Genomic DNA, 18813 nt, shown 5'->3' on the forward strand with positions numbered 1-18813 from the left:
AACAGTAATTTAATATATAAATAATAAATTAGTAATTGTGATGTTTAATTTCTATTAATAAAAACCTGTACAATTTTTTAACATAATTATGATTTTCCACTTTTTTTAATGACTCTTCCTTTGGTATCATTCATAGAAATACTTGCATAACCTCATAGTCATAGGAATTTAGAAAGAAATGTTAGTAATAATAGTAAAAGTACACATAACCACTACCATTTATTGAGTATTAACTATTTTTAGACACTCTACATACATTATTTTATTTAATCTTCACAACAAACCTATGAAGTAATTATTGTTTCCACTCTATAGTTCAGGAAACTGAGGCTCAGGAAGACAAAGTAACCTGCCCCTAATCATGAGACTTGCTAGTGTTGGAGCTGAGATTCAGTCATTTTGCTGTGCACTGGCTCTGAACTTCACAAGATGCGAGTAGACCTGGGACTCCCTTTCTGGTTCTGCTGTTCTGGCTGCTGGGTGTGTTACCCCGTGGGTGTCCCTTCACCCCTCTAAGCCTTGATGTCACCTGTAAAATTTGCTGAACATTATCTCCCTCGTAGAGTTTTGAGGGATTTAAATGAGAAAAAAACATGCCATGTGCCTGGCACCTAGAGACAGTCAGAGGAGAGTCAGCAACCACCCTTCCTTGCTGGATGACGGATTTCCCTCCCCTCTCTGTTGAGAGGTGGGGTAGAACGGCAGCAATAGAGGGTGAGCCAGTATCTGCAGTTAGGTGCAGAGGCGGCAATTCCAGGCCTGGCCCACTTAAGTAAGGACCGGAGTGAGGTGCAGCCCCAGGTCTCTGGAAGAGCTCCACCCTGGGAGGAGCTCAGGAGCTTGCAACACGGGGGAGGTATGTTTTTCAGAAAGTGGAAGGCTGGGGAGGCAGTTTGAGCAGGTGGCTTGTCCAGTGCCCAGAGGCAGCCACTCTTGCTTGTGAGGAAAGCCCTGAGTGGTTGCTGCTCATCTGCGAGCTCTCGCCCTGTTGGCCCCAACACACACATGGAGGCCATGGGTGCCCTCTAAGGGCCCCTGCTGCCAGGGGTGTGCTTCCTCTTCTTTGCTCTACTACTCTGTGATGGTGTCTTTGCCCCTGCTACAGGGACAGAGGTTTCTCAAGACTCCTGTGCCGCCAAGGAAGAAGCGAGGACACAGGTGGTGGAAGCTGGTCCCTGTGGAAGGAGCGGCGAAGGTCGTCATCAGCTTGACTGGCATCATATGCAACTTTTTTTCTCCCCACGAGCCAAGCAGCTGAGGATGGCAGACTGGGAGGGCCCTCGGCAGCTGTCCTCGTTTCCAAATAGCTGGCCTCATGCCACCAGGTACTGTTCTTCCTGCTCCATGGTGTGGTGGACACTGGGAGCCAGTCAGGCCAGGCAGGCGGGGTAGGAAGCTGGAGCGAGCAGCTGAGGGCCAGGGCTCCTGTGCGCTGGTGCTGCTGAGGGCGGCGCACATTGACAACCAGGGCGCCCTGGAGATCCGCCTGCACGTCGCATTCAGAGTCCCCACCTTCCTGATTGTCCTGCTGTAGGCCGTCAAGTCTGGGTCCCTGAGCAGCCATCACTCTGGGTGCTCAAGACCTGGGTGGGGCTGGTGTTCAGCACCTGGGGCCTGCAGCTCTGAGTGTGATGTAAGCTCTTCCCTCCAGGCAGCCTTGACCATCAGAAAGCCCATGGACCTCTCCTTCCTCACCATCTTCTTCTGCTATCACCTGGGCTTGGGGTGGCCATGCTGGCCATTGCCTATGGCATCTGCAGCCTTTGGCATCATCACTGCAACTCCTGAAGAGAGGCCTCACCTACCAAGTACCAGCCACAGGCTACAGCAGTGAAGAGCCGAGTTCCTACCCTACTCAGTTCAATCTTCTAGCCCTACCTGGACACCCTGCCTGGTGCCTGGGGCATGTGGTGGACCTGCCCTTCCTGAGCCGCCTCTGTCCTCAGTTCTGGCTCCACAGTGGATTTTGGAAGCAAACCTGAGTCACTGAAGAAGTGCTCCGTGAAGTGCTGGGGGTGAGTGTCTCTGTGCCTCTGTGTGTCTTCTCTGTGGCCAGAGCAGGGCCAACTGGCCCTTGGTATTCAAAGGTTCACACAGTGGGACTCACTCCCTCTGAGCTCCAGCACTGGGGCAGCAGGTTGAAAGGCACCAGAGACTGAATTGTCTGGCATCAGGGCAAGAGCCGGGGGGGGGGGGGGGGGGGCAGCTTTCTGCCAAAGTGCTGGCAGAGGCCACTGTTCCTTTTCTGATACCCCCTCCACAGGGCCAGCAGGCAGGAGACACATATGAGTCTCCATCCATAATGTTGTCTTCTTTTACCTATTAATAGTATAAATTTGTATAATGTTGGATAATTCTTTCTCTCCTAACAGAAACTTCACCATCCTATTTTAATTTTTTATATATTGCTGGATTCTGTTTTTTGGGATTTTACGTTAATATACGTAAGTTAAATTGATAGCCTAAGTTTTCTATTCAGTCTTTGTTGGATTTTAAAATCAATGTTATCCCTGCATTATAAATTATTTTGGAGCTTATTTCTCTTTCTGTGGTCAAGATGAGTTTAAATTTTATGGCAATTCTCTATCCTTTAAAGGTTTGGTGGAATTCCCTCAGAATCCACCAAGCCAACTGCTTCTGAAAAGGGGATAGGTTTTGAAGTTTTCTCTATTTATTTTTCCTATGATAATGGTAGGATGACATGTTTATTTCCTCCGGGTCCGTTCTGGCCATTTATATGTTTCTAAAAAATTATACATTGCACCTGTTCTCAAATTCATTTTTATAAGTGTGAACATGGAGAGTCTTGTAACTCTATTTTCTTCTGCATATGTGGCTACTTCACTACTGTCACCTCTTATTATCTACATGTGCTTTCTTCTTTTTTCTCTTGTTTAGATCAACTAACAGCTTTAAAGTAATGTCCCCACTGAACCAGCTGTTGGATTTGCTATGTCTATATTATCTATGTTTAAATTTATTAACTTCTGTTTTAGTCTCATTTTCCTCCCTTCTGCTTCCTTAGCTTTGTTTTGCTTTTATGTCATTACTCTTCTAAAACTGGATTCTTTTTTCAGCCATTTCACCTTTATTTATTACTTATTACTCTAAATTTTCCTGTAACGACTCTATTCAAGGGCCTTTTCCCCAGTGAACCTCTTATGTTTTGTTTTTGTTATAATTGGCCATTTCAGTTTTGATGCCTTCTTCAGCTTAAAAAGTTGTTTGAAAGAGGCCCTGGCTGGGTACCTCAGTTGGTTAGAGCATCATCCCAACACACCAAGGTTGAGTTCTGTCCCTGGTCAGGGCACATACACAAAATAACCAATGAATGCCTAAGTACGTGGAACAACAAATGGATGTTTCTCTCTCTCTCCCCCAAATCAATAAATAAATAAAAATTTTAAAGTTGTTTTAGAGTTGTGTTTTTTGTTCTGTGGTTTATTTTCTAGTTCTGTTGAACAGTGATTAAAATAGATTTGTTAGAAGTATTTCTACCATTTGAAATTTACTCAGGTTACCTTATGGCTTGAAATTAGTCAATTTTTAAAAATGTTCTATGGATACAAAAGAGTAAGTTTTCCCTTCATTTCCATGATACAGAAATTATATATATATGATCACTATAATATAATAATTTTATGTAGGTTTTTTTCTTATTTTTGCCAACTTGATCTTTTATAAGTAACTTCATCTTCCCCAATCCATTATATGAATAATATTTCTTAATGTTTACATTTATACCCTTATAATTCTATCTCTATTATTTTTAAGTTTATTCAATAATCCCCAGTTTTAGAGAATCAGACATAATCTCTTTCTCTATAGCTTTTTATTCCCCTTCCCCATCAATTTTCATTATATCCATTTTTATAGTTTTTTGAAATGATTTTTATTACATGGCCTGTTGATATCTCTATACTAATTTTGAACCATACTACGTAACTGAAGTTTTTTATTCAGTAATTCTCATAAGTTTCTGGGTATGTGATTTCAAACAAAATTCTCCCAAAATAACAAATGGGCAAGACTGCCTAAGTATTATAAAATAAATGTATTTCAGCTCCAAAGCTATGACATGTTAAAAGGGAAACACTAGAGGCATTTCCATTCAGATCAGGAATAATACAATGATGCCCATTATTACCATTAGGGTAACGCAATTATCTAAGAGAGAAAAATAAATGAAATAAAAATTGTACACAATTTTTCTGAAAGCCCCAAGAAAATCAACTAAATTTAAAAATTACTTTAATTAGAGAATCCATTAGATTTAAAAATATATATTGTTTTCATATGTACAAAAACCCCATTTATAATAGCAATGATCACCACAACAAAATATCTAGAAAAAAAAAATAAGATAAGAATTTTCAAATATCCTTGGGGAGGGGGAGAAACATTAAAGACAAAGAGAGAATCTTAAAAGCAGCAAGAGAAAGACAGTTGCCAACAAGGGAACTCCCATAAGATTATCAGCTGATTGCTCAATAGAAACATTTTGGGCCATAAGTCATTGGAATGAAATATTCAAAGTGATGAAAAGCAAGGGCATACAACCAAAACTACTCTACCCAGTAAGGCTATCATTTAAAATTGAAGGAGAAATAACGAGCTTCCCAGACAAGAAAAAGCTACAGGAGCTCATTACCACCAAATCAGTACTACAAGAAATGTTAAAGGGCCTTTTTACAAAGAAGTGGGGGAAAATAATGTATTTATAAAGAATAAAATGGCAACAAATATGTACCTATGAATAATCACTTTAAACATAAATGGCTTAAATGCTCTAATCAAAAGACATAGGGTAGCTGAATGGATAAGGCAACAAGATCCATATATCTACAGGAGACCTACCTCAGAATGAAAGACACACAGACTAAAAGCAAAGGGAAGAAAAAAGATATTTCATCCAAGTTGAAATGAAAAAAAAAAAAAAAAAGCTGGGGTAGTAATACTTATATCAGATGAAATAGACTTTTAAAAAGGCTATAATAAGAGACAAAGAAGGACACTATATAATAATAAAGGGAGAAATCCAACTTGAGGATATAACCCTTGTAAACATTTATACACCCAAGATAGGAGCTCCTAAATATATAAAGCAGATCTTGATGGACATAAAGGGAGAGATTGAAGTAATACAGTCATAGTAGGTGATTTTAACACTCCATTGGTATCAATGGATAAATCTTCCAGACAGAAAATCAACAAGAAAACAGTGGCCTTAAATGGCACACTAGATCATATGGATTTAATATATATCCTCAGAGTGTTTCACCCCAAAGCAGCAGAATATATTCTTTTCAAATGCATTTGGAATGTTTTCTAGGATAGACCACATATTAGGAAACAAAACAAGTAAATTTAAGAAGACTGAAATCATATCAAGCATCTTCTCTGACCATAATGGTATGAAAACTAGAAATCAATCACAAGAAAAAAACTGAAAAACACAGAGACATGGAGGCTAAATAACATGTTACTAAACAATAAATGGGTTAACAATGAGATCAAGGAAGAAATCAAAAGGTACTTTGAAACAAATGAAAATGAGAAAGCAACAACCCAAAATCTGTTGGACACTGCAAAATCAGTCCTAGGAGGGAAATTCATAGCATTACAGGCCTACCTCAAGAAACAAGAAAAATCTCAAATAAACAATCTAACTTTACACTTAACAGTACTAGAAAAAGGATAACAAACAAAGCCCAAAGTGAGTAGAATAAAGGAAATAATAAATATCAGAGCAGAAATAAGTGATACTGAGTCTTAGAAAAAATAAAATAAAATTTAAAAGATCAATGAAACCAAGAACTGGTTTTTTAAAAAGATAAATAAGATTGACAAATCATTAACCACACTCATCAAGAAAATAAAAAAGAGAACCCAAATAAATAAAATCAGAAATGAAAGAGAAGAAGTAATAACTGACACCACCGAAATACAAAGGATTGTAAGAAAATATCATGAATGGCTATAATGCCAACAAATTGGGCAATCTGGAAGAAGTGGACAAACTCCTAGAAACATACAATCTTCCAAAACTGAATCAGGAAGAATCAGAAAATCAGAATAGACTGATTACAACTAATGCAATATAGCAATAATCAAAAAATTCCCAACAAAATTCCTAGACCAGATGGCTTCATGGGTGCATTTTACTCAAGATTCAAAGAACTAACACATATCCTTCACAAATTATTTCAAAAAATTCAAGGGAATGAAGACTCCCAATCTCGTTTTACTAGGCCAGCATTAGACTAATTCCAAAACCAGGTAAAGATGCTACAAAGAAAGAAACTTATAGACCAATATCCCTGATGGACATAGATGCTAAAATCCTCAACAAAATATTAACAAACAGGATCCAGAAATATATTAAAAAGATCATACACTATGATCAAGTAGGATTTATAGCAGGGATACAAGGTTCAGCTAATCCATAAATGTGATAGACCACATAAACAAAATGAATGATAAAAATCACATAATCATATCAATAGATGCAGAAAAATCATTTGATAAAATCCAGGACTCATTTATGATTAAAACTCTCAGGAAAGTGAGGAGAGGGAACATACCTCAACATAATAAAGGCCATATATAACAAACCAACAGCCAACATCATACTCAACAGGCAAAAATTAAAAGTGTTTCCCTTAAGATCAGAAATAAGACAGGGATGTCTGCTTTCACCACTCCTATTCAACATAGTACTGGAAGTCTTAGCCACAGCAATCAGGCAAGAAGAAGAAATAAAAGGCATCCAAATTGGAAAGGAGGAAGTAAAACTGTCATTATTTGAGGATGACATGATACTGTATATAGAGAACCCTAAAGATTACACAAAAAAAACTACTAGAACTGATAAATGAATTCAGTAAATATCAGAACACAAAATAAATATCCAGATATCAGTTGTATTTTTATATACCAACAATGAATTGTCAGAAAGGGAAACTAAGAAAATCCCATTTACAATTAATTGCATAAAAAAATATGTTGGAATAAATTTAACCAAGGATATAAAAAACCTGTACTCAGAAAATTATAAGACACTGTAGAAAAAAATTGAAGAAAATGCAAATAAGTGGAAGCGTATACCATGCTCATGGATAGGAAAAATTAACATCATTAAAATATCCATACTACCCAAAGCAATTTATAGATTCAATGCAATTCCTATTAAGTAAGATACCAATGGTGTATTTCACAGGACTAGAACAAATATTTTAAAAATTTATAAGAAACCACAAAGAACCCAAATAACAACAGAAATCTTGAGAAAGAAGAACAAAGTTGGAGAAATCACACTACCTAATATCAAACTATATTACAAGGTTTGAGTAATCAAAAGAGCATGATACTGGCATAAAAACAGACATAAATCAATGGAACAGAATAGAGAGCCTAGAAATAAACCCATGTCTTTGTCAAGTAATATTTGACAAAGGAGGCAAGAACATACAATGCAGTAAGAACAGTATTTAATAAATGTGTTGGTAAAATGGGACAGATATGTGCAAAAAAAATGAAACCAGACCACCTTCTTACACCATACCCAAGGAAAACTCAAGATGGATTAAAGACTTAAATGTAAGACTCAAAAGCATAAAAATTCTAGAAGAAAATATAGGCAATGAAATTTCAGACATTTCTCGTAGCAATATATTCTGTGATATATCTCCTCAGGCAAGGGAATCAAAAGAAAAAATAAATGAGTGGGACTACATCAAACTAAAAATGTTTTGCAAAGCAAAGGAAACCATCAACAAAATGAAAAGGGAACCCACTGAATGGGAGAACATATTCACCAATGATACATCTGATAAGGGATTAATACCCAAAATTTATAAAGAACTTATAGAGCTCAACACCAAAAAACAAACAAACAAACAAACATCCAATTCAAAATGGGCAAAAGACTTAGACAGACATTTCTCCAAAGAGGACATACAGATGGCCAATAGACATATGAAGATTTTTTTCAACACTCTAATTATCAGAGAAATGCTAATTAAAACTAAAATGAGATATCACTTCACACCTGTCAGAATGGCTATCATCAATAAACCAACAAACAAGTGTTGTCTAGGATGTAGAGAAAAGGGAACCCTAGTGCACTGTTGGTGGTAATACAGACTGGTGCCACCGCTGTGGAAAATAGTATGGAGTTTCCTCACAAAATTAAAAATATGCCTGGCCAGCATGGCTCAATGGTTGAGCGTCAACCCATGAACCAAAAGGTCACAGTTCAATTCCCGGTCAGAGAACATACCCGGGTTGTGGGCTTGATCCCCAGTTAGGGGTGTGCAGGACACAGGCAATCAGTGACTCTCTCTCATCACTGATGTTTCTATCTCTCTCTCCCTCTCCCTTCCTCTGTCTAAAATAAATTTTTAAAAACACATAAAAATTAAAATAAATAAATAAAATAAAAATGGACCTACCTTATGACCCAGGTATTCCACTTCTGGGAATATACCTAAAGAAACCGGAAACACTGATTCTAAAGAATATATTCACCCCTATGTTCATTGCAGCATTATTTACAATAGCCAAGATTTGAAAGCAGCCCAAGTGCCCATCAGTAGATGAGTGGATAAAAAGCTGTGGCACATTTACACAATGGAATATTACTCAGTCATAAAAAAGGAGGAAATCTTAGCCTTTGCAACAGCATAGATGGACCTGGAGAGTATTATGCTAAGTGAAATAAGCCAGTCAGAGAAAGACAAATACCATATAATTTCACTCACATGTGGAATCTAATAAACAAAATAAACTAACAAAATAGAAACAGACTCATAGATACAGAGAACAGACTGAGAGCTGTCAGAGGGGAGGGGGATTGAAAGGTGGGTGAAAAAAGTGAAGGAATTAAACAAACAAACAAAAAACCTTATAGACACAAACAGCATGGTGATTACCAGAGGGAAAGGGGGTGGGAGAGGTAGAGGAGGGTAAGGGGGGGATAGATGGTGATGTAAGGAGAATTGGTTTTGAGTGGTGAACACACAATACAATATACAGATAATGTATTACAGAATTATACACTTGAAACCTATATAATTTTATTAACCAATGTCACCCCAATAAATTCAATAAAATATTTCTAAATATATTTGTATAGTGTATATGTGTGCAAGACACTGCACTAGGTAGAGGAGACCCAGCCCAAAGGCAGAAACAAGAAACTGGTCTGAAAAGGACTGGAAGGAACTGTAACCATTGAACAGGATACGGTCCTGGCTAACCTGCTCTGCTCCTCCTTGCTACTGACCTAGGCCATCCCTACTTTGTCAGCAATTAAAGAAACCTTTCTCTCCACTCATTGGACCAAGAGATGTTTCCTCTGTGGTATTTATTATCATTATTATTACTATTAACGTAAATTGTAATTTATGAGAAAAATGACTTTTCATGCTACCATAATTGTCATTAAAACTCAGTCCTTAAAGATTTGGCTTGTGTATTACCAGACAAAAAACATCAACTGTGTCTCCACTCTCTTTAAAATAACACACTCGTCTTCATGTAGAAACACCAAAAGAGAAGAAATTCAAGGAATGAGACTATAAACTCATGAACCTGATTTTTAACAAAAGTTCCAATATTTACACATCCAAACAACAATTGTTTTCTTTAGAGAAGACACCACAAAGCTATTAAAATTCTCATAATGATGCCATTGTCCGAAGACAGCCAAGAAATACTTTTGGAATTTTCTTCAGGGTCTGAAACATTTTCTTTTGAACAACCTCAAAGGTGGTAAATCACTTTGGGCAAGTTATTTAATGTCTCTGTGCCTAAATTTCCTTATGGTAAAATGGTGATATAATAGTATCTGCCTCACTGGGTTTTTCTGAGGGTTAAGTGAGAAAACCTGCAGATAGAACTTAGCACAGTGCTTGGCACCAGCGAGTATTCAGTAAATGTTATTAGCATTATTAGTATAATTATAATTGTCACAATTCCTGGAGGATGTATAATTTTGGGGGGAGTGTTGAAAGGGCTTTGAAAATAAGTCTTAACTCAGATGGGTGATACGATCGGGTAACACTTTTAGGTGAGCAGCAAGAGGAGACTACAAAGCAAGAAATACTGTATATTTTATTCTTGTAGTCTGTGAACTGGAAATTTTTTAAAGGCATCTCAAAAATATGCTAAATAATGGCAGCACACTTAAAATAAGCACTATCTTCATAATGGGACTCCTTTGAAAGAAACAAATCATCTTCTTTCAATGGAAATGTGTGTCTTCACCATCAGTCACTGTTTTCAGAGTCATGCCTGGCTCAGTGTAATGGGAGTTGACAAACACGAAGATGACATGTGCAAATTGAAATAATACAAACAAGCACCTGTGCACTTGTGCTTTTTAATTCTCTCTAATTTTATCTCCTCCATGTGTTGTTTGTCTCTCTCGGAGCCTTGAGAAGAAGGGGAAGGGGATTTTCTTGGAAGGTTCATGTGTCTGTGTTACTCATGTTTATGTCACTAGAGTTTTTAAATGGGGAATCTAAATTGTTACTGTGGCATAAAACATGGATAGAGTTTCTTCTTCCTACTTTTCAACTTGCGACTAGTGGCACAAAGTTCAACTCTTCAATTCTACTTTAATTCTAGAAGCATTTATGGAGTGTCAGTTACGTGTGGGGCCCTGGCCTTTAAATGTGGTTCACATCACCAAGGAGCTAACTAATGGGACAGATAAGATTTTAAACCCATGTGGCATAGATAAATCATGACACCAGGCAGCTTATGGTTTGGTACCAAAACCTCAGAAACAGAGAAGTGTTCTAGGATATCAGCAGAAGATTGAGCTGATAAATGGTCTGGGAGGATATCACAGAAAAAGTGTGCTTTAAGGAGGTTTAAACTCAATTTCCTCTTTGCAACGGGGAAACAGTCACCCATTCATTCAACACCTGTTATTAAGTGCCCATTGTTTGCCAGGATGATCTTGATGCAAAAATGAAAAGCACTTTCCCTAACCATAAGGAAACTTAGAATCTGGCTATATGGGAAAATGCGCACCAAAATAACTACACTCAAGAATAAAATGTGAGATTTGCTATGAGGCGGTAGAGTGTTAGAATGTAAAAGAAAAGTAATTCTGTATTTTTGTGTTATAGATGAAAGTCCAGAAAGATAGATATCAAACCATCAACTGGGGGATGTTTATTTTTTACTCTACATGTTGTGAATTTTTTTACCATTCTTCCAGTGGATACACATTCATGTATTATGTGGATTATTTTTGCAAGGTACTATAGGAAACACTTTGGGGGTGGGGGGAAGAAAAATCTGATTTGGGGATTCAGGAAGGTTCACAGGGAGATGACGTTTAAGTTTTGTCCTGAAGGATGGCTGGGATTATAATACAACAATGCCCAGCACTTACTGAATACATTTAATGTGCCAGCCCCTGTGCTGAATGATTTATAAATATATACGCCTCAAAAAACCTCACTAAGCTATTTTATCCCTATTTCTAGAAATCAAGAATCTGAAACTTTAGGACTTCACAAAGTAAGTAATGGAGCTGAAGTTTAAAGCCAGGTTGTCTAGCTCCAGAATCTACACACGTAACTCCACATTAAACAGCTTAAAATAGAAATGGCAGGGGATAACTCTCCAGCTGCAAAAAATGGAATTAAGATAAGGGAGTGGAAAACGAGATTCATGGGGGGGAGACTGGGCACCTTTGTGTGTGAACCATTTTCCAGATTAGAAACTTTCCCTTATGTGGAGTAGAGGTACTCTATAAAAGGTATGAACATTTTTAAAGCTCTTGATAAATCACAGTTGTTTTGAACTAATCTCCCTGCCTCTAACATTTTATCTTATACTATATCTTACACATGAATGCCAAATAAATATTCAAAAACAGTTACTGGCCCAGTTAAATATATCAATGAATCATTTCCCATTCTTTGCTAGGTGGATCAGATTGCTGCACCATCTGGGCCCAGAGGACCTATGGAGCCTCTAACATCCTTACATCACAAAGAAGAAGTTCCTGCTCTAGTTAAGTCCTTGTTAAAGAATGGAGGGCCCCTATCAGAACTGCATCATTTAGACACAAATAACCAAACACAGTAACCAACCATGCTTTTCTAAGGTGAGTTGAAAATTGTTTTCAAACTAAATTGATTAATTTTATTGCCAAAGGCAGAGAAGAGATCAAAGTTGCAGGCACATTATTCAGCGGTTATGCTCCTCATAACAGAAAGAGGTTCAAAGTCACAGTATTTCCAAAAAGCTTATACAACCAGCGACAAAGCTGATGGCAAGTTTTATTCTCAGCAAGAAGGAAGAGTAAGCTTTCTTAAATTTCTGTATCAAATGATGTTGCTGGGCAGTGCATAAGATCAAAATGTGGGCATGCGGGCCTGGCCAGGTGGCTCGGTCAGTTGGAGCGTCATCCCTATACCAAAAGGTTGTGGGTCTGATTCCTGGTCAGGGCACACACCTAGGTTGTGGGTTTAACCCCAGTTGGGGCACATACGGGAGGCAACGGATCGATGTTTCTCTCACTCTCGCTCTCTCTTTCTCTCTCTCTCTTCCTCTCTCTCTAAAGTCAATAAATATGTCCTCAGGTGAGGATTTTAAAAATGTGTACATATGATTCTTTCATATGTACTATATTTTGTAAAACAAAACTGGACGAACCTAAAACAAATCGCTTCTTGGCATATATACAGTATATTTGTGAGCTAGAAATACTTGATAAATTTGTAGATTTTTATCCTTGAAAACACATGCTACAGGAGAAGATATGTGTTTGCTTGGTTGTTTTCATTATCAATTATCTGGAGAGTTAAATAGTGTAGGCTAAAGTGCAGTTGGGCAGCAAGGGATGGGTTTGCTCCATGAATAAAAAAGACCGCCCTTGCATATAACTCCACACATAAGCTTATTTACAGAGAGCAGCTAGTGGTCAGTAATATGCCTCTGGCTCTTGAGTCAGTGTTGAGGAGGGAACTAGTGAAAATTGTTAATACAATCAAGTCATGACTTGAGGCACAAATGGGTAAGAAATTCAAGATTTTGTCTTTGCAGCTGAAGTGTTCTTTCCATGAAAGATAAGAGTGCTCACAGTAACTTTCGAGATGAAAGATAAATTGAAAACATTTCCTCGTGACACTGATCTTGAGTGGTGTATAAGAGTGACATATGCAGCATCTTGAATAGGTTGAGCCTGTAACTTTAGGGTAAGAATTTTGCAGGTTTTTTTTTGTTTTGTTTTTGTTTTGTTTTGTTTTTTTAAATATATCTTTATTGATTTCAGAGAGAGGAAAGGACAGGGAGAGAGAGAGAAACATCAATGATGAGAGAGTCATTGATCGAGCCCGCAACCCGGGCATGTGCTCTGACCAGGAATTGAACCCCGATCGCCTGGATCCTAGGTCAACGCTCAACCGCTGAGCCATACCCGGCCGGGTGAATTTTGCAGTTTTTAATGCTATGTATAAAATACTAGAACTTCTTCAGGCAAAACCATGATTCAAAGGCCTCAAATCTCTTTTCAGAATTTCATGATTTTCTTCACCCAGTAGCGGAAGAAATCTGTGAGTATATCACTTAGCATATTTTTCAAAAATCACATCTAAACTCTAACACAGGACATGGAAAAATACAGAGGTCAATGCTACCAAAGAGTAAATTTGGAACCATTCACCTCCATCCTCCAAGTTGAGTCACCCATGATTCTCTTCAAATGTCCTACTTTTGGGTGTAATAGACTCATCGACTCAATAGGTGATGGAAAACTCAAAGTAGTCTTCAGTGATAAATTCTTCCATATTTTTCTATCTAAATGCCAAGAACTTGCTGCCATTTCAAGGATCTATAATTCTGAATTCAGATTTTGGGTACAAAGAAAAGGTAAAACATAAGCCCCTTGGAATTGGAAGCTGGCCTAAAGCTCAAACAACCTGATATTGACAGAAGGCTATTCTTATTAATTCTAGGATATGTTTTATTTTGAAAACATCACAATAGAATTCTTTTTATTCATTTGACACCAGTAATCTATTCCTTAAGTAATTTCCCACTGTCAAACTTTTTAAAAACTGTGTTTTATAGAATACTGTCTTACTAAGGCTTATTTCTCTACTTCAAATTACACCTTACCTACACTTTCCGTCCATAACTTCAAAATTGCTTTGTGAGTGGCTTGCTCAGCATTACCCAGGCCCGGGTGGGAACTCTGTCTTTCCCTGAGTAAACACTGCCAAGCAATCATAATATCACTAGAACATTAAAATCAATAATGCTGAAACATCAGGGATTTTCTTGACTTAAAAACAGTGTCATTTTTGGTTATTATATCTTTTCCCGTGGAACTCAGAGTCTATTAGAAGTTCCTTGTCTATAGAGAAACAAAAAGTTAGGATGGGGAATGCAGTTAGAAAGAACAGAGAGTGCCTCACCCCCTCGATAATGAAGGTCCATTATGAGAATCCCAGAGGTTTGTGGACCTAGGCTTGCCTTTAGTGCTCACCTACTATAGCAGCTGCTCCTCACAAGAACACATAGATTCTCAGGCTCCGTACTCTCATTTCCCAAGGGCCAATGCCTGTCTTTGTTGGTAGCGAGCTTAGGAAACTGTTAGTAAACATGACATTTTGGCATGTTCCACAGAAAAGAGAAGTCTATATCCTGACTTGGTGAGTATACGCTGCCGGGTGTGTGAGTAAGGAAGGGCCTGAGACAAATGTGAAATAGCCAGTGGGCACTGATTGCATTTTCCTCTGAGCCTGGCAATTTATTTCCCAAGTGAATTAGACCACAAACTAGAAGAATCTTAGAGCTACAAGGGACTTGAGAGATCTGCTTCATTAAACAGATGCAGAAACTAGGGCCCAAACTGGTGAGGTTACTCAGAATCAAACTGGAGTTTGCTTTGGAGTCCGGTTAAGTCCGCAGTTCTCCTAACTCACAGACCACAACACTGTTTTCAGCTCTCATTTTTACTTCATAGTTTCCTTAGAAGACGGAAACATCTCACTACCTACCCACCTTCACTCCCAAAATCTCATAATCAGCTTCACTAAGAAATTGCCTTACATTAGAAAGATACAGAACACATTGGCAAGGAATTTATGGGTCTCTCTCTAGAGCGTTTAAAGGAGAGGAGCTCTCTATTAAGCGAATATATTTTTTTTAATTTTATTAAATTTATTGGGGTAACACCCGTTAATAAAATTATGTAGGTTTCAAGTGTACAATTCTATAATACATCATCTGTATATGGCATTGTGTTTACCACCCAAAGTCAAATTTCTTTCCATCACCATGTATTTGACTCCCTTTACTTTTACTACCTCCATTCCACCTCCTTATCTCTGGCAACCACCATACTATTGTCTGTGTCTATGAGTTTTTATTTGTCTGTCTTATTTGTTCATTTTTGCTTTCAATTTTATATCCCACATATGAGTGAAATCATACGGTTCTTGACTTTTTCTGTCTGACTTACTTCACTTAGCATGATATTCTCAAAATCCACCCATGTTGTTGAAAATGGCAGTATTTCATCTTTTCTTATGGCTGGGTAGTATTCCACTGTAAGTATGTACCACATGTTCTTTATCCAGTCATCTACCAAAGGACACTTCAGTTGTGTCCATGTCTTGGCCACTGTGAATAATGCTGCAGTGAACATAGGGGTATAAAGAAATAGTATGGAGATTCCTCAAAAAATTAAAAATAGAGTTGGCACATGACCCAGCAACCCCTCTTCTGAGTATCTACCTGAAAAATCTGAAAACATTTATTTATAAAGATATAATGAATATAAAGATATAAGTGAATGTAGTCTTTCCTGGAAAACAGAGACACAGAATAGCAGTCCTCTGGAATTCCTTTCAAGTTTCGTAATTCTCATATTCTACTCTTTCTGTGAGAAAAATAAAGGTATCAGGAACCCTCCTAGCAAGTCAACATCAAAATAAGGATTTTATCTTAGACGAAATGCAGAACTAACCTTTGATTTAATCCTACTAAGCCATGTACCCAGTGTCTTTGGGTTAGTTGGAGTCCAATACAGACAGAGGTTAAACAAACGAGAGTACATGCTGATGATGGGAGCAGGGTTTTCAGAGTTATTTGAAGAATTGTGTCTACCTTGCCAGCTTAGGGCTAGCAACAAGTAAGTAAACTTAGATTAACCCTAGATTAATCCAAAAACAAAAGAACCTTCAGCCAAGAGACTAAGATAGGGCTGAGAGGGAGGGGGAAGAAAAATATGCTATGTCCTAATCACTAGGAAAGAACAGGCTGTCCGAGCCAATTCTGTCCTGATCTACAATGAGATCAATTGCATCTGGAGCTCTCCGGGCACTGGCGGCAGGCACGGGGAGAGCAGCGCAACACTGGGGAGCGATTACCTCACCGGAGACAGCAGCCAAGGCCACCAACCTCCCTCTGGCCTTCCCCCTCTGGGAGCCTGCACCCCCACCCTCGGCCACCGCTCAGTTGCCAGGTGCCCAGTGAAGCATAGCTAGTCTGCGAAGTAGATACGTCCATGTGCTGAACCTACAGTCTCTTTCCAACCAACCAAGTGTGTGTCTGTTCAAAACCATCTTAAACTTTCAATCAGTGGGAATTACCCAGCGGCTTTCACATGGCTGGCCCTCTTTTTTCCCCCAAGACTCTCGGTTGGTGCTACCTCTATGGATCACATTTAGGGGGATCTTTAAATCATCTCCATGATCCCCTTCAACATCGAATGCACCCACATAAACGTGGAAATATGGCTCTTCATTCAACTCCGCGGTCATGGAAGACGTAAGTTATTATAGCTTAAGTTTAGGTAACTAGGTTCCTCCCTAAAGGAAAAGCTAGGAGCTTTTTTGTTGTTTTTGTACTTTCCTCTCTTATTTATTTCCTTCCTCAGGCAGGAAAGCAAATGGATAATGTCTTGATGAGCCACTTCAATTAGTGATCACACCAGTGTCGGACTGGTGTGGAAGGGGAGTCAGCGAAAGAGCCCCGATGAGGCTTGAGTCAGACAGGAACGGGGAGGACAACGCCCCTATGAGCAGGGGGAAGGGGGGAGGCTTACATGGCTCATTCTAGAAAAATGGCGTGGAAGGCCGCCTGGACTTCAGATACTCTTACAAAACGTTTTGATGAATTGAGTGCAAACAGTGAATCGAACATGTGGATTAAATTTTCATTAAAATACAGATGGGTATTTTTTATTATTAAGTTAAGTAAAATGCTTGGCAAAGTAGATGAGGGCTTAGCCAAACGCAGGACATTTGAAAAATAGTTTCGAGATACTCAGGGAACTGCACACAAAGCCAGGTTGACCCATCCCTAGAGTTTGGAAAAATGAAATTTGGCTCATCAAGGTTTGGTTCAGTGTCAAATATATTTGTAGGGAAATGAGTTTCTGGAACACCAAAATTGCCTACGTGCCTTGGGAGGGCAGTGGAAATGCCCGCTAGTTACTGAATAACTCGGCTTGCCCAGCACCATAAAAGGCAGCAATCCACTGACCCGAGGGAAAGGTGAGCTGCCCCCCTCCTCCCCACCAGGATATTGGGAACTGAATCCAAGCCAGTGCATTCTGTGTTTGCAACTACACTGTCTAGCCTGGAAAATCAGCACAAAGCAGCAAATGAAAAGGAAATGCCCATTTAAGAGAGAGGTCATCACCGTAGCAGCTTGGCTGACAGGGGGCTTTTATTATCTGCATTGACAGGAGAATTTAGAAAAGCAAAGGACAATAAGAGTATTGATGAAAGGTGAGGTCATATTGTTTGGAACTTCATTGTACTTATTTAAAAAAAAACAACACCTCCCCAAGGAATGCATGGAAATTTTTGGCACTCTAATGCCAGTCCATTTGAATATCTTTCCATCAATCCATGGGTTACTGGAAAATTTTTTTAAATCTATCTATCAGCGACCCATCTGAACATGACTATACATGAAGTTTCAAATGTAGCAATCTTTCATTCCTGCACAGGGCCATTGTGAAACTCCACTCTATCCATGGCAAAACTTTAGCTTTCTGCCAATACTTTGGGGGGAATGAGGTTATCTAAAGAGCCAAGCTTTGTGGGCAACTAAATGTTCTAAGTATCAACCCCCAGCATCATACCACTAGAGGATTGTATTTTAACCACTTGGAGTAGAAATATTTGTCAACCTATGATCCACTCCTCTGCATTTTTAAGTGAAGGACCATGTATTGCTTGAGGCCAATAGGGCTATTTGCCTCTAAACGACATGATCTCAGCTTATAATACTTTTTTGATACTTTTATTTTCTCTGTATGGTGTATGAGTCAAGAAAATAGAACCACTCTAGGTATTTACAGCATAAAGTGATTTAATATAGGGATTTAGCAGCTTATGCAATCTTTGGAAAGCTGAGTGGTGTGAAGACAGGGATAGCACTGCTAGCACTTAATAACTCAGGAAATGAAGGTTTTATAGAAACTGCTACCTATGGCCTTAGCTAATGGTGATACAAGAGTAGGTGATTATCTGGAAGTTCCTGGAAAACCCATGTGTGCTGCCTGCTGTTGCCCACGGCTGCAGCCAGAAAATGGCCTCTCCTAGTCCACATTCTACACCTTATGTGAGCACCTCTCATTGGTAAAACCAAAACCTGAACCCTTCTAGGAAAAGGAGTCTCCAGGTTTCCAGCGCCTGCATGTGGGAGAGAGTTTGGAAGCGAGAAAATGATGCTGAGTCTCAACAGACATTCCTGGCACTTACTGTTTCCCTGCTTCTTTGCCTGTTGCTAAGTGCACTACCCCTTACTCAGTGGGTTTGTCTTAGT

The 18813-nt window shown here is 38.7% G+C and overlaps 1 long non-coding RNA gene and 1 pseudogene across 2 annotated transcripts in view; one reads left to right on the plus strand and one right to left on the minus strand.

Annotated features, from left to right (window-relative positions):
- The window catches only part of LOC148093463 (uncharacterized), a 207162-nt gene that overhangs the window by 126959 nt on the left and 61390 nt on the right, over window positions 1-18813 (minus strand). The window lies entirely within an intron of this gene.
- LOC107529302 (transmembrane epididymal protein 1A-like) lies at window positions 1006-1788 on the plus strand (annotated as a pseudogene).

Source organism: Miniopterus natalensis, chromosome 3 (genome assembly GCF_054644295.1).
Source record: "Miniopterus natalensis isolate mMinNat1 chromosome 3, mMinNat1.hap1, whole genome shotgun sequence".
NCBI classification, from domain to species: domain Eukaryota; kingdom Metazoa; phylum Chordata; class Mammalia; order Chiroptera; family Miniopteridae; genus Miniopterus; species Miniopterus natalensis.